Genomic DNA, 20471 nt, shown 5'->3' on the forward strand with positions numbered 1-20471 from the left:
AAAAAGCTGGATTCAAAGGAAAAACAAAATAACCTTTACACCCATCTTGGAAGCAGATAACTTGTTGCTTGGTTTCACAAGAGAAGAGGAATTTTGGCCCAGGATGAACGATACCCTGAGTCTCACCGATACCTGATTTAGATGACACGTGGATGAGATTTCGGACTGAGAGTTGATGCTGAATTGGGTTAAGACTTTTGCGGGTGTTGGCATGGGATGTTGGATGTATTTTTCATGTGAGAAAGACACAAACTTTGTGGGGGGCCAGAGGGCAGACTGTGATGGGTTGAATTGTGTCCCATAAAAATTCATATGTTGGAGTTCTAACTGCCAGTACTTCAGAATGTGACTTTATTTGGAACTAGGATCACTGCAGATGTAATTAATTAAGTTAACGCAAGGTGATACTGCTGTAGGGTGGGGCCCTAATCCGATACTGCCCGTGTCCTTATAAAAATGGGGAAATTTAGACACAGGGCGTGCAGTGAAAGAAGGAAATGTAGAGACACAGGGAGATGATAGCCATCTACAAGCCAAGGAGAGAAGCCTGGAACAAAGCCTTCCCTCACAACCTTCAGAAAGAACCAAGCCTGCCCACACCTTGATCTCAGACATCTGGCCTCCAGAACTGGTAGCTAATGCATTTCTGTTGCTTAAGCCCCCAGACCGTGGTACTTTGTTATGGCAGCCCGAGCAGACTACGAGATTTTGGTATTTGGGGGCAGCGACTTTTCCCTGAGGGTAATAGGGAGCCATAGAAATATTTTGAGCAAAAGGGGGGAATGAGGTAAAGTGTGTGTTCTAGAAATTTACCCTAGCTACTGTGAGGAGGATGCACTGGAGTGTGCGAGACCAGAGGCAGGGAGAACATTTACGACATGTTGCTGGACTCTAGACGAAAGTGGTTGGCTGCCTAATATAATAGTAATAATTAGTAGTTGCGGTACACTTATTTTTACAACTAACACTAGCCCATCACTTCTGTTGCGCCAGGTGCTTTCACATGGATTATTATGTTTAACTCTTGCAACAAGCCGATGAGACAGGCGCTGTGGTATCTCCACGTTGCAGACTAGGAAACTTGCTCCAGGCCGCACGGTAAGCAGTGGGCCCAGGATATGAACCGGGCGGTCTGGCTCTGATGCCCGCATGCAATGGAATGTTGGTAAGTGTCCCTGATTTGCGGCATTTGCCCATTTCTGTGGTGTAGCTACTCCCACCACGGCCAATTTCAAGCTACCAAGAGTCATCAACAAGTTCATAAAATCGCTAAAGATGTAGCAGTCCTTTCTCACGAGCTGGCGCAAGCCAGCCAACTAGCAAAGCGCCAAAGCGCCGGGCTCAGAGCTGGTAACATGCGAAGAAGTGCGTGTTCCTTCCCAATCCCCTGGTGAACTTTGCCTTAATGGGATTTTGTGGAGGCTGCTGGGTCCCAGGCCACCTAGGACATTCGGATCTCGGTTTCACCGGTGAGTAGCTGTGTGATCTCAGACAAGTTGCTGAACGTCTCTGAGCCTCAGTTTGCTCAACTCTGAAATTAGTTCTTATGAGGCTTCATTGAGCCCACGATGTGAAGCACAGGGACTGGTGTACCCAGAGTTTGGGCTGCTTTTATTGTTAAGATGATCGTGTTTCCAAACGTAGAACAGCGGGAACACGTTGTCCGTTTTTTGTCCCCCACCCCCACCCCACCCCCGCTGACGTCTGCCTGGATAGCATGCCTGCTCGATGCTGGGCTCCGGCTGGTTCCCTGGTGTTACGTCATATTAACCTTCTGAAAGGTTGTAGTGATGGTGCAGCAGTAGCCTAGCTGGTTGCTAGGACAGCCACAGGCCTGGGTTTTGTTGTGTGTGTGTGTTTTTTTCCTAATGACAAAATTGCAAATGGTCTGAAGGGTCCTAGAATAGTGGATGGGGCCTCTTCCCATGTGGGGCCCGAGTCGTGCCTGTGCTATTGGAAAAAAATGTCATTGCATAAAGAGTAATAATTAGCAAGCCATCTGCATACTTTTTTCTATATAAAAGCTCTGACAATGTCTTTCAGTTGTGTGTATGGTGCAAGAGGAAAACTGGCAGCCATCTGGATTTACGTTAATTCCCTAAATTATTTCTCCATCTCTGTTTCAATAACCATTTCCCGTCCTTATCTATGCTTTGATGATATTACCTGTGGCATTCTGGAAGTGGCATTTATGGTAAGCAAGGAGCTGCAGAGGAAAAATTGACTTGTAGCCACGGCTTTCTGGTTTCATGATGAAATCAATGCAAGCCATTCTACAGCCCTTTAATTAACTGCTCGCTTGCTAATGAGGGCTTTTTTCTTAAAGGTTCCTATTTTTTAAACAGTGAAGTCACCAGGAAATTACAATCAATATTTTAACAATTTCCCATTTGTTTCCATTGTGAGTCTTAAAAATTCCTACCGCCACCATCGTCCCTGAGAAAATTAAAATTGTTTCAGAACATGGTGAAGAGAAATAATTCAACTCGAAATAATACTTCAACTCAAAATGATTTCCCAGTGGCTCTCGTCCACCCCCCCAGGGCAAAATGCCACGTGTGCTCCGCAAGTGCCCCAATCTGGCTCCTCACCTGGCACAGAATCACCCTTTGCCAGACATATCAAAACACTCACCGTTTGCCCAGTGTCATACAGGGTTCCGACCCATGTGCAGGCCTGGGCTTTCATCCTAACACGTTTCACCTGAAAGTCAACATCTTTCATTCAATACCTGCCTCCTGTCTTTGGGGGTGTTTGGGGTACATAACAGTAGCCTCTTCTCTGAGGACAAACATCCTATGGGCCAGGCGCCCTGCCAAGGGTGGTCCCGTACAGAGAGGGTTGCAACTCTGACTGCACCCCAGTAAGGCAGGTCCCACTATGACCCCATTTGACAAAGCAGACACCCAAGGCTCAGAAGCTTATACAGCTGGGAGATAGCAGATCCTTACAGCACAGCCTCCCAGGTCAAGTTGTACTTCCTCCGCGTGGGCCAGTCACCACCCTGGGACTCCCCACGGGCATTTGTCTGTCCAGGTGCCTGTTGCTTGTGGCCTCCAGTCTGCTGGGGTCAGAAAACACTGGTCATCAGGCTTAGGACTCTATGCAGCGGAGGAGTTAAGAAGCCCTGAGCGGATGCTCCAGGAGCCTAGGGCTCAGAGCCTGGGCTGTGGGGTGTGGCCTCTGCATGGTGGGAAGGGGGGGGGGCGCATAGCTGCAGGGGGCCAGGAGCCAGGGGAGAGGCCAGAGGAGCAGGTGGAGGGGTGACCTCCAGGTGGGCACAGCCAACAGCCTCTGCACGTGCGCAGCAGCTGGGAGACGGGTGGGAAACGTCAGGTGTTGTGGCGAGCCCTGCAACGTGCATCACCCCACTTCTTCCCTCTGGGTCCAGATTCCGTCATTTGGAGGGCACCCTGAACCCCCCTTTGCCCCAGCCATGGGTCAGCAGTGAGTTCTTCAGGGAAGCTTTGGGGGAACCCCAAACGTCTCTGGTAAAATAGTGAAACGGGAAGAGCTTAGGGCAAAGGCCTGCAGAGTCAGAGAGGTACAGACAGGCTCGTGGCTGGCGGAGCGAGGGAGGGCACCAGTGCCTGCTGCAACTTGGGCCAGGCTTCACGGAGGAGGAGCCTTTTGAGATGAGCCCTGAAAGTCAGGTGGGATTTTGACAGGACAGCTGGCATTCTAGGCGTGGGAAATACATAAGCAAAGGTAGAGAGGCCAGAAGAACCAGAGTTGTTCGATGTCCAATCAACAGTCCAGCCGGGCAGGAGGCCCAGAAGCACGTGTGGAAACACCAGGAGATGAATCTGGACACGGAGGCTGGGGCCACCTGTGGAACACCAGGCTGAAGAGTTGGGATTTAGAGCTGTGGGCAGTAGGGAGCCACAGGAGGCTTTGGAACAAGGGTGTAACGATGAACGGTGCAACTGGATGTGTGTTTCTTACTGGCACTCAGCGTGCCTGTTCTCCATGGGCCCCTACCTGTGCCGCACACAGAATTCCAGAAGCTGCCCAGTTAAGGTCCCAACATCGGTCACATAAACTTGGGAAAACTTCGTGTATGTTCACAGGACTATGCCCATGAATGACAGGTGGCTGCTGACTGTTTTCATATCTCTTGAGCTCCAGGTTTGGGTCAGACCAAAGGCAGGGCCCACACTGGCCTTGGCATGGTGCTCCTGGACCCCCATAGCCCAAGCCCAAGCCTTTGATTGGCAGCTGGGCACCAAAAGGGCCAGGAGATTCCCCCAGGAGAAGGGCAGCCCCTGGAGAACCTGTGGGATTCCTTTCCTTGCCTGGAGCCGCTGTGGAAGCAGCCCAAGCTTTGAGGCCCAGTTGCTTACTGCTCGGCCACTCTCCAGCTGCTTGACCCAGGACATGCCCCTTAGCCTCTCCAAGCCTCCCATTTCCTCATCGAGAACTCGGAGATGACAATGGCTAACACCACAATGGGTACATGGACTCATGCGGGTAAAGTACATGGTACACCTTGATCCATGGAGGGAGCTGTTAGTGCCAGACCCGGTCCACATTTGGAGTGACAAAAGGGTCTCACAGCCAGTCTACTCACTGAGAACAAAGCCCTCACCCTCACTGTCTCTGGCCTCCTCTCCCATTTCTCCATCAAACTTGGAATACCCAAGGTGACAACTAGAAGGGAACCTCTGTTTCCAACAGTAACTGAAAGAATCCCAACGCATCTGGGCCACAGTGCCCCTTGGTGACATGACCTGAGACTGGTTTCATCACGTGAATGCAAAGCTCTTTGCCTGACCTCCATCCTTCTTAAGGACACCACGAACCTCCTGAAAATGTAATGACAGCTATGGGCCCCTTCCCCAGCGTATGTGTACAATCCTGTGGCCCCCAGAGTTTCCTGAAAACTTCCAGGAAAATAGAATTCTACTAACATTCAGTGAGCAGATATTCCCTGCCAGGTACCGTGCCAGGAGCTAGGAATACAGCAGTGAGCAAAACAGACACTGATCGAGGCCCTCTTGGGATCTAACCTATAGAGGAGGTCAGCTAGCATTAAGTACTAAAGAGAAAACAAAGCAGGGAAGGGGAGAGGAAGCGCCAGAGATGGGTGTGGGGCTTTGAATTGTTACATAGGTTGGCCAGGTGACGGTTGTGTCAAGATGAAAGGAAATGAGGGAGCTGGCCCAGTGGATATCTGGGAAAGTGCATTCCAACAGAGGGAACAGCCAGTGCAAAGGCCCTAAGGAGGGATGTGCCTGGTGTGTTGAGGAAGAGTCAGGAGGCCTGGAGCAGGGTGAGAGCGAGGGCAAGAAGGATGATGATGTCATCCAGGTGTGGGGATGGGGGCATGTCTGCTAGGCCACCAGAAGCACTTTAGTTTACAGAGGAGCTGCTGCAGGTGCTCAGAGAACAGAGACCTTACTGGGGTGGGGAGGGAGGATGAGGGAGGTAGGAAATGGCAACCTGTTAGGTGGCTACTGGAATAATCCAGGTAGGAGATGCTGATGGCTGAGCCCAGAGGGTAGCAGTGGACGGGTGGGGGGGGGGGCGGGGGAGAAGGCTGGGAGTGTGGATGCATCTTGAGGATGGAGACAACAGAACTGTCTGCTTCTCTGGATGTGGGGTGTGAGCAAAAGAGAAAAAAAAATGAGGGAATTCAGCCTGGGCAATTTGCAGGACGGAGCGTCATGGACTCGGGTGGCAGGCCATGGGAGAAGCCGGTTTCAGAAATGTTCAGGAGCTCAGCTCAGGCTGCGTGCGGCTCAAGATGTCCGGCAGCCATCCAGGTGGTGGTGCGAAACGGGCCGTTCATCCTCTGGCACAGGTGCAGCTGTGATCTCACAGGCTCCCAGGACCCACGGGGGGAGTGGGCATCACCCGCTCCGCTGGGGAAGCAGACGGGAAGGGACATGAGGGTGGAGTGAAGGTTTCTGGGAACAGATCCCCATTTTCCACCGCACTTTGAGGCGGGCGGGAATCAAATTTTAAAAGCACTGGGCCATGCTCGGTAATAGACACAGTTATTCCTGGTTCCGTTTTGTTTAATCCGATTCTCTTCAAGACATGAACTCGCCCTCGGCCCGCGGGAAGCCGGCCGACACGAACTCGCTCTAGGATGACCACCCCCCTCCCCGCAGTAGCCCAACAGGCCGGGGACGGGGACTCCATCGCGGCCTTGTCGGGAGTGAAGGTGAGGGCTGTGATCAGTTCAGTCACCGGAGAGCAATACCCTCTCCTGGCCGCTGGCCTTCTCCAGGGCAGCCCCGGCTGGGCCCGGCCAAGGTGGATTCCTACCCAGCAGCCCCGCTGAGCCGCGGACCCCCGCCGCGCCCGCTGGGCCGCGCTCGCCCCGCTACCGGGGCCGCGGAGCAGGAGTCCGACACCTGTGCCCCGCGGTGGGGCCCGGACGCCGCTCCTCAGTCAGGAAACTTGGGCAAACGCTCAGAGGCAAGCGCCCGGCTCCGTCGCGCCTACGCAGCCCACGAAAGGACTTCGCTCGGTTCTGGGAGGGGGCCCCGCGCTTCCCGCGGGCCGAGGGCGTGGGCGTGGAGGGAAGGAGGGGCCGCGTGGGCGGTTGGCCCACCCCTTTATTCCCGGCCCGCAGCTCGGCCGAGTGTGACCAGATGTGCTGGTGACAGGTCGCTCCTCAGAGGTGCAGGCGGGAGCCCAGAGCCCGCTCTGGGGCTGCTGCGCTCGGCGCTGCTGCTGTCGGACCGGACGCGGCGTCCGCGAACTGAGCTCGCTCCCTGCCGCCGCCCGGGAAGTGCAGGTTAGGAAACGCAGCCCGGTTGGGGACCCCGGAGGAGGGGCGCGAGCCAGCCCCCGGGGAGACGGGAAGAGGAGCCACCGGCCTCCGCGCCCGGGCAGAGGGAGGACGGCGCGCTCCGGCTCGCCGCCGGGCAGCTCACGAGGAACCCGTGTTCCTGCAGAAGCCGCAGGTGTCTGCCCCGGGATAACCCCGCGCTGCGAGAGGCCAGGCCGGCCCAGCTCCCGCGGGGGCTCCGCCGGCCCGAGGCCAGAGAGGCGGGAGACTGGCTGGCGCGCCCGGGCTCCTCGGCGGGCGGCACAGACAGGGTCCGCACCTGGGCGGGGGCGGGGGGCGGAGGAATGCAAGGAGGAGGAGGGGGCGGGGGCCCGCCGGGCGGAGGGGGGCCGCTAGGCCAGGAGCGGGGCGGGTGCAGTTCGGCAGTCGCCACCTGAGAGCCCTGGTCCCCACTGCCGTCACAGCGGGTCGCCTTGGCCGTCTGGGCGGGAGCCAGCGGGCAGACGCGGCGGCCGAGAGACCGGCGCTCCTCTGCCCGCAGCCGTCCGCGGAAGGTGAGCACCCTTCCGGGGCGAGGGGGAGGAGGCCGGGCCGCTGCTCGAGGTCGGTCTCTGCCGAGGACGGGAAAAGGGGGAGGGGGGGATGGAACTGGCTACTTGACGCTGACACCCCGGTCCGGATGACGATCGGGGGTCCTTCGGGGAGCTGCCATCTCTCTCATTCTCTTTCTCTCGCCAGGGCCTCTCGGGGATTCGGTCTCTCCCTGTCTCTCGTCTCCCTCGGTCTCGGTCCGTCTGGAGCGCTCTCCGGCCCTGTCGCCGGTGAGTGCTGGCTCTCCCGCTCTCCCTGCTCGTTCCGCGTCCGTCAGGGGCGCGCGCCGCTCACCAGCTCGCTCGGCCCAGAAGCGGGAAGTCTACCTGCCGTGAGCCGGCTTCCCGAGCGCGCGGGGCTCCGCCTGCCGCCCTCGGGCGAGCTCCATCCGCTCGTGCCCGGGGGCGCACGGCCACCGTGCTGTCGCCTCTCGCCAGCAGCGCACCGTCTAGGCGGGCCACCTGCCACCTAAGGCACCGACCGCCTCCCGCTGCGTGCGGAGCCACCGAGGTGAGTGTGCGCGTGCCCCTTCCTTCCCTCCCGCTGCTGCCCGGCTGCCCTGGCTCGAGTTGAGTGGAGAAACGAGGCAACCGCGGCGAAGCCAGCCTGCGGCCGCTTTCCCTTCCAAAGAGTGGCCGGAGGGCCCGGTAGGCCCCTCGGGCGGCCGCCGCGCTTCTGCTAACCCCGGCCCCCTCCGGGCCTGGAAACTCGGCGTTTCGGGGCTCGGGGCCGGCGGGGTCGCGGGCGGGGCGGCGTGGCTTCCCCTTTAAGGCCAGAGCCGCTCGTCGCCGCGAGTGTGAGGGTGTGTGAGTGTGCGGCGTGCGTGTCTCCTCCTCCCCGAGTGACACAGCAGTGAGAAATGCCTATCAGTAACTTAAACCCCCGAAACTCCACCTTCCGGGCGCGCGGCGCGGAGCCGGGCGGTGGGAATGGAGCGAGCAGATTGAGGCCGCCGCTGCAGCGCCGCCGGCATGAACTTGGCTGCGAGCTGAAGCGGCCGGAGGCGGGCGGGCGCGGGGGCACCGGCCGCTAGCCAGAGGTGATCTGCAATCGGGCCGGGCCGCTCGGCGGGCGCCGGAGGCCAGACTGCCCGCGCCGGTGGCCGCCCGCCCCTCGGGCACTGCCCCCGCCGCCGCCGCGGGAGCTCCGCAGCACGGTAAGGCTGAGGGCGGGCGCGGGAGGTCCGACTGCTCTGGGGGCGCCGGGCTGCACTTGTGGCCCGCACTTGTGGTCCCCGTCGCGGAGAAGCGGGGGCCCGGGGATACTGAGAGCCGGGGGACCCCGAAGTTTGCTCCGAGCACACGGCCCACCTGGCGCTGCGCGTGGTCGCCCCCTTCTCGGACTGGCTGGGCCGAGCTCAGCGCAGCTCGCATCGCCCGGGACTGTGGCCTGTGCCTGCACCCCGGCGCCCGCCGGGCGTCTGGAATCGGGTAGGGGCAGTCGAGTACCGAGAAGGGAAGGCAGAAGGGCGCGGGCCACGAGGGCTCCCCCGGCCGCGCCGGGCTACCGGGAGGCTCCCGCTCCGACCCGGCGCACCCCGGGCCGCTCGCAGCCCGGATGCCACCGGCGACGCTGCCTTCGCATACCGGCTCCCAGAGCTCGGGCCAGTCGGCAGTGGGCACTGGGCGCAGGATTTCCCCCAACCCCACCCGTACCCAGTTTGCCGCCACCGAGCGGGAGTGTGGAGTGTGCGCGCGCCGAGCCCGCCGCCTTTCGCTCCCTCCCCTGCCAAATTCTCTGGAGAGCAGCCCTGAGCAGAGCTGGCGGCTCGAGGCAGCCCCGACTGGGCTCCTGCCCGGAGCTCCCAGCGCCCCCGCGCCCCGAGCTCCCAGGCCTCGGAGCGGCAGCACAGCCCGGCGCCCGGCGCCCGGCGCCAGCGAGGGCGGGCGGGAAGCCCCCCGGAGCGCCGCCAAATACTTTTCACGGCCAGTTGGCTCGGCCAGGCTCCGTCCCGATGCAGCGTGTCCGAAGCCGCTTGGAAAGCTGGCCATACGGTCTGATTTTGATCCGTGATTAAATTCGGACTGAGCAGACACTAATAGGATTAGCTTGCAGAAAACTGCCCTGAAGTCGTCGGAACCTGAGCAAACAGACGCACTTCGGGCCGGGGGCTTCGCCCCGCCGCGCTTCTGCAGCTGGGTGCGGCCGAGCGGGACACCCCGAGTGTGGGTGGGAGTGTGTGCGCGGGCGGGAGCACAGGATGGCTGAGGGAGGTGGAGAGAAGCGACTCCACTTGCTGGGGTGGCTTGTCGTTTTTTGGCAGCAGGAGGAATTCTCCCCCCCACCCCGGCCCCAGGGCGCCGTCCCCACGGCGAACGTGCCCTTTGCGGGTAGCCAACCAAGGCCAGCTCCGGGACATTGTGAGGGCGAGCGAGCTGGGCGTACGAGAGGCGGCCGCGCTGGAACAAAGACGCAAAGTCTCCCCGAGCCTGAGCAATTTCGAAAGAGTTGGTTGGGAAGAGGGCCCGAGTCTCCCGGGGGAGACCCCCGCGGGGATCGCGCCGCCCCCGCCGGCCCGGGCCCCGCGGCCGGGCGATCCCGTTCCCAGGCTGCGGCAAGCCGGAGGGCAGCATCGCAGCGGGGCAGCCCAGCCCTCCGCAGGCGTGGGCCGCCTCCCGGGTGCCCACGGGCCGGGTGGTGTCGGCCTCGCTCCCGCTGGGGCTTCCCGGCCGCCGCCGCCGCCGCTCGGGGCTCCCGGAGGCCGCGCAGCTTCTTCCCCCACTCCACCTCTTCTTGTCTTTATAGATTCCCCCCTCCCTCCCACCCCCGCCGCCGTTGCTGCCGCCGACAATCCGCTTTATAAAAAGCCCCTTTGTTTCCCTGGAGGCTGGAGAGAGGGAAGGGAAAAGGGACGCAGAGGCAGGGGGCGGGGGCGAGCCGCCCGGGACAGGAGGGCAAGTGTAGGCGGTGGGGAGGAGGCTGGGTCTCGAATCCCCTCCGCAGGAACCCCAGAAGGCGTGGGGAGCCCCCGGCTCCTGGCGCCTGCAGCGGGCCCGGCAGCCGGGCGGTGGACACCCGGGGCCCCCGCGGCCCGGACGGCTGGGCTGGCGGCTCGGCTAGCGGGCGGGCGCGGAGGCCAGAGGCGGCGCACGCTCGGCGGGTTGGGCAGACGCCGCTCGCCGCTGCGCTCGCCGGGCGCGGGCATAGGGGGCGCTCTTTCCTCGGTTTCGCTTTGCAGCCCGCGCCCCTCGCCGCCTAGACTCAGGGCGGCTGTCGCACCTGCCGGTGGCCAAGACGACGGCTGAGACGACGGCGGCGACTCTGAGGCTAACGCCACCCCGCGGCTGCGCTCCTCCCTCCTCCCGCGCCCTCCTGCCACCCCCAGCCCCCTACACAGGGGCTCAAACGCTCCGCGGGGCCTCTTTGTTTGCACGGAGGGAGGGCGTTGGAACTGCCACCTCCGAGGTTCGTGTAGCTCGGGCAGGCGGTAGGGACGAGGATGCACCTCCGGAACGTGCGTCAGCCTACCGCCTCTGACGGAGCCAAGGCCCTGCACTTGGGGGTGTCCGGGACCCACGGGTTCCCGGCACTAGCTGGAGTGAGGATTCAGCCGGCCCCTATCCCTTACACCTGCCCTGCCCCCCAAACTTGCGGGAACTCGGACTTGCGCGGAGGAATGTTAAACATAATGTTTGGAGTAACCTTTAGCCAGCCTGTCGGCCTGGCCGGCCCCGCCCCCGACCCCCGGACCGGTCCGCCTCTCTACTTGTAAAGTTTGTTCGGAAGGGGAATACTGACAATAAGAAAAATTGACAAATAAGGAGAAGTGGGCGGGGCCCAAACTCGACTGGTAGGTCTCCTGAGCGAAGTCAAATTCCTCCCGGTCTCTCGCCAGCTCCACCCCCTCTTCCCATTTAATCTCCCGGCGACACAGTGTGTGTGCCTTTTCACATATCTTTCCCCTGCTCCGCTCTCCTCCGATCTCTGGAGGGTATTCGTAAGTGCTGGTCGAACATTTGTTCTCTGGTCTTTGGAACAGAAGGAAGCGTTAACTCCCCCCCACCCTCGAAACACACACATCCCAACTGCATCTAAAACCACAAGAAAGTACTCAAAGGGTAAACTGTGGGCTCTACCTTCTCCTCCCCCTTTGTGCTTCCCTTCTGGAACACGATCATTGGAAAATAAAGCTGCTGATGTGTGAGATGGAACATATGGTTCCTCCATAAGAGAGAAGCTGAAATGGCCTTGAACCTGCCGGACAGACCAGCTGTTTGCTGCCAGCCAGAGCAGCTAATCAGCTTCTTCCCCTTAAAGTAACAGCCCTCTTTGCTCTTGATGACCAGTTTGCATATTAAATAGGATATTCTCCAGAGGAGAAACGTGATGGGCTCCTATATTGCTTTGTGCTTTGGTAGTTCTGCAAAGCTGGTCCCCTGCCCTGAGGGCTGCCTTGGCCTCACCCCACTCGTGCCTCCAGCGTTTGAGTGTGTTTCCTTCCACACTGATGTACTAACGTTGCCCAAAGTGGAACCTGGGAAGGAGGTGGGAAAGGGGAAAGAGAGCCAGGCTGAGAGATTCCCAGATGCCCAGGAGGAAGTCTCTGTTTTGTTGGTACTGGCTTTAGAAAAACTAGCAGTTCTCTCCCCACCCCTTAAAAATATCACAAAGAGCTGCAGCTCTTCCTTATAAGATCTGCTTAAAAATCATCCTCTTCCGGCTGTGACCATTTTCAGTTTTCCTTCAGTACAGTGTGTTTGAGAAGGGGGGGGAAACAGTTTGGCATTGGAAGAAGAAAGGCTTGAGGAGATACGAGGAAATTCCATGTTAGGAAATCATTAGCAAAGGGTGACTTCGTCTGTTTTCCTGCCACTGACGCTGACAGTGACACAGATGTGTGGGTTGAAACAGGAACGTCACTGAATTTTTAAACTCAACCAGAAAATAGCCTGTTGCTTGGGTGGGAGCGGGGCCATACATTCACTGCATCTTAAGGTAGGAGATTTACTGTTGTTGATTCTTTTCACTAAGGAAAGGGATTTTGTCAAGCTTAGCCAGCACATTTAATATCATTTTTTCCCTTTTAAGTGGATCACCCAAAGGCTTAAAATGCACCTGTTAATAGATCAGCCCTAGGAAATCAACTGCTGTCTGTTTAGGCTTCTGAAATGGGCAGAAACTGACCTTAGGCAAGTGGTCCTTCTGACGGTAGAACCACTCTCCTCCTTTAAGGGGGCTTCCTATCTGCAGTAAACTTTTTTACGATTCTGATTTTTTCTTTCTGCAGCGCTGCATCGGAGAGATAATTAGCCTAGGAGCTGGGAAACTTGTGTTCTAGAACAGTCTCCCAACTAATTAGCACAGTGGTCTTGGGCAAGTCAGTCCTCCCTCCTTGTCCCTCTACCACCACGACCTCGGAGTCCGAGTCCCTTCCAGCTCTGACATACTGTGATTTGTGAATGAAATAGTCATTTTCTGGGAAACTGAAATGCTGTCGGGGATAGCAGCTAGATAGATAAAGAAATGGGACTGAGATTTTGAGGGGCAGCGAGAAGAGGGAGGAGGAAAAAAGGACAGAAGGTCAATCCAAACAACATGGAAGTCGAAATTGTTCCCTCTCTGTATCTTTCACCCATGTGAACATCTAACCCAGAAGCCTGGATGGTGGAGGCTGGGAAGCGACCCTGAGGGCTTCCTGTCCGGTACCCTTAATCCCGTGGTCTCAGGACCTACTGACAGCAGGCCTTCTCATCATTGGGTTGGTTTCCAGATAAAGAGATCCAAACTCTCTGAAATTAGACTGGCATGTTTCCAAAGGACTCATCTAATATAGAACAGATTTGCTGCTTTGCAGTTATTCAGCAAAGGTTTCAAGGACAAAAAGGCCTTCCCTCTCCACACATGTGCCCCACTGGAGTATATGGGCTCTGAACTCACTGCTGAACCTTTTCTTCCTAGACCACCTGGGTATTTTTTAAAAATCACATTACCAACCTGGAGGACGCAGCAGCCATGCAAGGATCTGCCACTGTCCTGCTTCATGTTAATATTGATTTTTTTTTTAACGGATGGGGGGGGGTAGACATTATGAAGGAGGACCTTTTATCCTCTGAGCTCTTTAGCAATTATCTTGCTGCCATAAATGTTGATACACATATAATGAATGTAACTAAAAAATCTCCTTATCCAAGCAGAAGAGGCTGAGTGTTTGTTGGAGCAGATAGAATGCTGAGAGTGTGAATAGACCGACCCAGATGTGCTGGGGAGGGAGATAAACGATGGGGGAACAGGAGTCAGTTACTATGGATCAGCACAATAAACCAATTCCCATCATACACCTCTCACAACGCCAGCCACCGACGTAACCTAGGCAGCAGCAGTCAACTGTACGGCAGGAAAGGAGCGTCACGAAGCTCAGTTGGAACAATCTGATTTTTCAGACATTGAGTCCTGAAACATCTTCCAGACTTTGAGAGAGAAACTTCATAAATCTGTGTGAACCTGACGGGGTTTTATGGCAGTGTTTATTACTTGTTTCTGTCATCACTGTGTCATCATTTCATCTGCAAATGTAGCAAAGGAGGAACAGCGGGGAGCCCTCGGGCAGCGAGTCAGGGGCGGGTCACTGTGGGGATGAGGGGCGTGGCTTGTGTTAACACTGTTTACCTGGGAGGAGTTCGTTGCACAGTCCCAGTGGGGTCCTGGTCACAAATGACCAGCCTGGGCGACTGAAGCCCCAGGAGCATTTTCTGCAGGGGGAGAGGATGGAAGCAAAAAGAGTTGGGTTCCCTCCCTCCCCCACCCCATTGCTTGCTTTCTTCTCCCCATTCACAGAACCTCTCCAGTTTCCTTAGGGCCTCAAGTCCCCCCACCTAAAATCTGACCTCTTCATGATTTCCAAAGCAATCAGATTTGTCACAGCCCAGAAAGCTCCCCCGGAGTGAGGCATAGCGAGGGGCTTTGCTGACTGTGGGCTCTGCAGAGTGAAGGCTTCCAGAGACAGGGCTTAAGTCCCGCCCCGGCTGCCCTCTGACCCTGGCGCACACAGTGCCCCTTTACATACAGCCCAGTCCCAGCCTCGAAGTGGGGTCCCAGCCACTTCCCCTCCCGGTGTGCCCTGCTGCTGGCTCTGCCCAGTAAATAACCATCAAGTGCGGTTTGGGAAATGCCACTTTCTTAAGGCTGAGGGTTGTTCCATGAGGCCCAGAGGAGGATGGGGCCGATCGTGGGATTTCATCACGTGCTTCCCCCTTTCCTCCACCTGTGGAAATACCTGGACTCGAGGCCACAGGGACACAGTTCTGCTGATTCTAGAAGAAGCCACTGGACGCCGCGGGGCCTGAGATAGTGAATGGCATCTGCGTCAGAAGGGCCTGGTGGCCCCGGCTGGTGCCTCCCCTCTTTGGAGGGCAAGTGTGGGCCTTTGGGAACTGGAGACAGGACAAAAACCAAGTCAGGTCACCCTGAATGATTGGGACAATCTCAGGTCCTCTGTCCAGTTGTCCCGAGTCCCCCTCCCCCATCCTTAACAGTGCTTTTCTGTTTTGCCCAGCGTTTGAACCTGAAACCCCCATGTGACATGGAGGGCGAGGGGAGAGGATCCAGCTTTGACTTCCTTTTCGCGGGCCCAGTAGCCAGCTGACCCGAGTTCCTGCACAGAGTGGGCATAGACGAACCAAGGCACCTACATACTCAGATGCTGAAAGAATTTTCAAGCTGCAGGAGTAAAGCCCTGTGACTTTACAAGAGAAAAAGTAGGGCCCAGAGAGGGGGCCCGACTTTCCTGAGGAGACACAGTGAGGGGAGCCCTAAGGAGACAGAACTCCGGTCTCCTGCTCTCAGTCAAGTACTTGGGTCCGGAATGCCCACCTGGCGCCCATGCTGTGGGCACGCGGGCTTCCCTTTTTGAGGAAGAGCAGATATGACAGGAGATGCAGTGCGTGGAGAAGGACCAGGTTTAATTGTGGGGTAACGGGATTTGCCCTGGATCAGTGTGTGCTTTGCTTAGCATCGTTAGGATGGCGGAGGGGCATGCTGGCATCAGAAGCCAAAGCTTAGAACCAGTTGAAATCGGAGGTTGTAAATGAAGGATCAGACTGGGGCCCAGGCTTTGGTGCCTCCGAAAGGCGTGTGTCACGTCTCGTTTTCAAGTTGCTGACAGAGAGCTGGGCCGCCAGGCCCTTGGAGGGCTCGGCTGGGTGGGCTTTGTTGGCAGTGGCGACGGTTGTTTGGGCTTTGCTCTTAATGAGATCTCAGTGTCAAGATCTGTCTCTGGAAGTTGCAGCGCCGACCTCGGAATTTTAAGTGGGAGAGTAGTTTCGGTGCAGTTGCCGGCGTCACACGCTTTGCGTGTCTAATTCTCAAAGACTGGCGTGCGTTATGCTGGGTTTGGGGCGGAGGGAGTTTCTAAGCCGCTTGTCTGTCAAGGATTAATTTAACCTCTAATTACTACATTTTCTTCGCAGTTTGCTGCACAAACATGTTGTAACAAAAGCTCAAAGAAGTATGCCATTTCCTTTCGCCGCCGCTCTCCAATTCGTCTGGGGGGGATACGGAGTCAAATCGGACACACTTCGTGTTAAAATAATGGTGCTGACATTCGAATGAAAGTGAACGATCTGGTTGTTTCTAGTGACCCCCCAGCGATGGGGTACAGAGTATTATGGTTATATGGTATGATTGTATATTATTATCGTGGTCCTCGCAGCCCTCAAAACGAGCCCTGAAAATATGGGAGAGTGTCGCCACGTCAATCCCACTGGGGCAGCCAGTACTCCCGACACGTGGCCCGTGTGTTGCCTTTGGAGCGTGACTAATGCCCTGCACTGGAGGCCAGCCTGGAAGCGCTTCCTGCCCGCTAATAGGGCAAGGTGGCGAGGTCTGGACCCTCAGTAGAGGTGAGGCCATTATCAAATTGGAGCCTCCCGAGGGCCTGCTCCCTAGGCAGAACCCGTTCAGAGCGCAGCGACAGGGAAATTGCAAGATTAAGCTACAGGGATTCTCCAAGCAGGCTGTTCTCCCTCCTCCTCCCGGTGCCCCACCCCCGCCGGAGCAGCAGCCTTCCCCAAACAGCGGCAGCGACTGTGGCAGTCAGAGGCCCGTTTCCCACCCCGGGGTGGCTGGAAAGTCTGGCTTCTCAGAGCCGGGGCAGGAGGCCTTCGCGGCATCCTTTGCTTTCTCTTTCCAAGTGCACGGAAATAGACTTGTGGGATGAGAGTGCCGAGCTGGTGAGCCAGTTGTGGGGCTTTGCCTCCCGGCCCGGCAGTCGTGGAGAGCCAGACTCGTACACTCTCGCACACGCACCCCTATCTCAGGAGCCCAGAAGCATGATTGCTCTTCGTTTCCTCCCACAAAGGAGAGGCACTTTGCCTTTTCGAGCACGTTTTGTCCCAGGAGTCGAGAACAAGATGCTGACATTGTTTCTCTTAGTATCCGCAGCCCATCCTTTCTGCAAGGCGGGACCCAGATAGAAAGGGCTAGGTCTGCAGCCCTTGTTACCCCCATGGCTGAGGACAGGCTGCCTGGCCTTTTCAGTCATGCCTTGGGGTTGGCCCTCTGCAAAATTCTGAGCAAACTCGTTTGGGTTCAGTCCCCCCATTTTTCCCTTCCTGGGTCCTAGACCTGTCCCCTCGCCCTTAGCTGCAAAGGCACCATCCTCAGCCCTGTGTGTCTTAATGTGACTCCCTTACTTGGGAGAATCTGGAACCTCTGACTTGAATTATGGTAAGTAAGGGTTTGCCATGCCTTGGAGAGCATGTGCTCTTCAGTGCTCGGGTAGGAGGGGTTCAAGGGTTAGGGAGGGCCTCTGGGCCCCCCCTCCCCAAGTGGCATCATGCCCACGTAAAGCTGGTTCTGTCCATGAGATTGGAACACGGCCAGGCTCACCTGGCTGCCAAGCCTCTTCTGAGCTTGGTTTCAGGGAAGCCGACCTTAGCTGGTCTCCTGATTCCTGTCTCTCTGGAGCAGGGGCAGCTCTGTGCCTTTTGTGGGTCACGGACTTCTTTGCGAATTATATGCAAAGTTGTGTCTAATTGCAGGGGCTCATAGATCCTTCTAGAAGCCCATTCATGGTTCCCTCAGGGATCCTTCGAGACAGGTTAAGAACACCTCAGCATGGTGCCTTGGGCTGTGCCAGATTGCGGGGTCACCGCTGGTTACCACACGGGCAGAAACGCTATGCTGTGGTGGGAAGAACAGTGCGCTTTACCATTGGTGCCTGTTGACCAGCTGCGGGATTTTAATCAAGTCCGTGAAATATGAGAAGGCTGGCCCCGCCCAGTGCAATGGCATCGTGGGAGATTCCAACTAGACGGTGTTGGAGAGACCGTCTTGCAGACGGCAAGCTTGGCCACGCTCTTGGGTTGCTGACTTACCATTTGGCCTGTGAAATTAAACAAAAGAAAGGCAGGTCTCTTTTGAGGTGAACAGTCCTTTTGTCCCTTCTTTGACATTACGACCAGCCTTTGACCAACAGCTGAAGCCTGTGCGCGTGGAGCCCGTGCTCTGCGGCGGGAGAGGCCACGACAATGAGAAGCCCGTGCACTGCTCGCTGCAACTAGAGAAGGCCCGTGCACAGCAGCGAAGACCCAACGCAGCCAAAAATAAAAACAAATAAATAAATTAATTGAAAAAACATACCCAAGGTGAAAGAACTTATGCCAATTAATGATGTGTCATGGATACAAGAGTGAACAAAACAGAAAAAACCCTCGTGGATGATAGTCTAGTGGGGGAGACAAACAATAGGCAAGATTAATAAGTAAAAACTATAGTATGTTTGAGGCAATGTGTCTTGAAGCAAAATAAATCAGGGAAGGGAGTTGGGGGACGTCACGTAAGGGTGCACTTTTTTTTTTTCTCCTTAGGAGGTACTTTATTTTTTTTTCTATTAAAGTATAGTTGATTTACAATGTTGTGTTAGTTTCTGGTGTACAGCAACTATTCTTTTTCAGAGGCTTTTCCACTGTAGTTTATTACAAGATATTGAAGATAGTTGTCTGTGCTATACAGTAGAAACTTGTTGCTTGTCTATTTTATATATGTTAGTTTATCTGCTAATCCCATACTCCTAACTTATCCTTCCCCCACCCTTTTCCCATTTGGTAACCATTAAGTTTGTTTTCTATGTCTGTGAGTCTGTTTCTGCTTTGCAAATAAGTTCATCTGTATCATTTTTCTAGATTCCACATATAAGTGATATCACACGATATTTGTCTTTCTGTCTGACTTATTTAGTATGATAAGCTCTAGGTCCACACATGTTGCTGCAAATGGCAATATTTCATTCTTTTCTTAACGGCTGAGTAATATTCCATTGTGTATATATACCACATCTTTATTTATTCATCTGTCAGTGGGCACTTAGGTTCTTTCCATGTCTTGGCTATTGTAAACAGTGCTGCTGTGAACATTGGGGTGCATGTATCTTTTCAAATTAGAGTTCTTGTCTTTTCTGGACATATTCCCAGGAGTGGGATTGCTGGGTCATATGGTAGTTCTATTTGTAGTTTTTTAAGGAACCTCCATACTGTTCTCCATAGTGGCTACACCAATTTACATTCCCACCAACAGTGTAGGAGGGTTCCCTTTTCTCCACACCTTCTCCAGCATTTATTATTTGTAGATTTTTTGATCATGGCCATTCTAGCCGGTGTGAGGTGATACCCCATTGTACTCTTGACTTGCATTTCTCCAGTAATTAGCAATAGTGAGCATGTTTTCATGTGCCTGTTTGCCATCTGTGTGTCTTCTTTGGAGAGATGTCTATTTAGGTCTTCTGTCCATTTTTTGATTGGGTTTTTTTTTTTTGATACTGAGCTGTATGAGCTGTTTGTATATTTTGGAGATTAATCCCTTGTTGGTCACATTGCTTGCAAATATTTTCTCCCATTCCAATTCATTTTGTTTGTAGTTTGCTGTGCAAAAACTTTTAGTTTAATTAGGTCCCATTTATTTATTTTTGCTTTTATTTCCATTACTCTAGGAGACAGATTCAAAAAAATATTGTTGCGATTTACGTCAGAGAGTGTTCTGCCTATGTTCTCTTCTAGGAGTTTTATGGTGTCATGTCTTATATTTAAGTTTTTAAGCTATTTTGAGAGTTTCTTTTTGTGTATGGTGTGAGGGTGTGTTCTAACTTCATTGATTTACATGCGGCTGTCCAGCTTTCCCAACACCTCTTGCTGAAGAGACTGTCTTTTCTCCATTGCATAGTCTTGCCTCCTTTGTCTAAAATTAATTGACCATAGGTGTGTGGGTTTATTTCTGGGCTCTATTCTGTTCCATTGATCTATGTGTTTGTTTTTGTGCCAATACCACACTGTTTTGATTACTGTAGCTTTGTAGTATTGTCTGAAGTCTGGGAGGGTTATGCTTCCAGCTTTGTTCTTTTCCCTCATGATTGCTTTGTCAATTCTGGGTCTTTTGCAGTTCGTATAAATTTTAGGATTATGTGTTCCAGTTCTGTGAGAAATGTCATGGGTAATTTGATAGGGATGGCATTAAGTCTGTAGATTGCTTTGGGTAGTCTGGCCATTTTGACAGTGTTAATTCTTCTAATCCAGGAGCACAGGATATCTTTCAATTTCTTTGAATCATCTTCAATTTCATTTATCAATGTTCTATAGTTCTCAGAGTATAAGTCTTTTACCTCAAGGGTACACTTTTAAATAGGATGGCCAGCAAGGACCTTGAAGCGAAGGTAAGATCTGAGCAAAAATTTGTAAAACCATTTATCAACTAGGCCAGTTCTGCCCACTAGAAATATAATGCAAGCCATAAGTACGAGCCACACATATACAATTTTAAATTTTCTAGTGGCCACATTAAAAAAGTAAAAAAGAAACATGAAATTAACTTGAACAATATGTTTTATTTAACCCAATCTATCTAAAATTATGATTTCAGCATGTAATCAGTCCAAAAAATGTTGAGATATTGTACACAGTTTTTGTTTTATGATGCTAAGTCCTCACATTCCAGTGTATGGTTTGCACTTACGGCACATCTCAGTTCAGACTAACCACATTGCAAGCGCTCAGTAGCCACATGTGGCCAGTGGCTACCATAGTGGAAAGCACACAACTAGACTATTCAAGTTAAACGTTCTCATTTTAGCAGGTCACTGATGAACTGTACTTTATAGAGTGCTTTCTTTGCTGACTGGGCTGAAATTATTTAAAACAGATAATATTGCTAG

At 54.6% G+C, this 20471-nt stretch overlaps 1 protein-coding gene across 3 annotated transcripts in view; it reads left to right on the forward strand.

Moving 5' to 3' along the window:
• The first annotated feature begins 8184 nt into the window (after positions 1-8184).
• MAMLD1 (mastermind like domain containing 1) overlaps positions 8185-20471 on the forward strand; it is a 118462-nt gene continuing 106175 nt past the window's right edge. Inside the window, exon 1 of one of the 3 annotated variants that reach the window (XM_033413560.2) lies at positions 8185-8489. The gene's annotated coding sequence lies outside the window, so the exon portion shown is untranslated. The remainder of the gene's footprint in view (positions 8490-20471) is intronic. The other 2 variants (XM_049704995.1, XM_049704994.1) reach the window with 2 other exon arrangements.

The sequence above is a fragment of the Orcinus orca genome, chromosome X (genome assembly GCF_937001465.1).
Source record: "Orcinus orca chromosome X, mOrcOrc1.1, whole genome shotgun sequence".
In the NCBI taxonomy this organism is placed as follows: Eukaryota; Metazoa; Chordata; class Mammalia; order Artiodactyla; family Delphinidae; genus Orcinus; species Orcinus orca.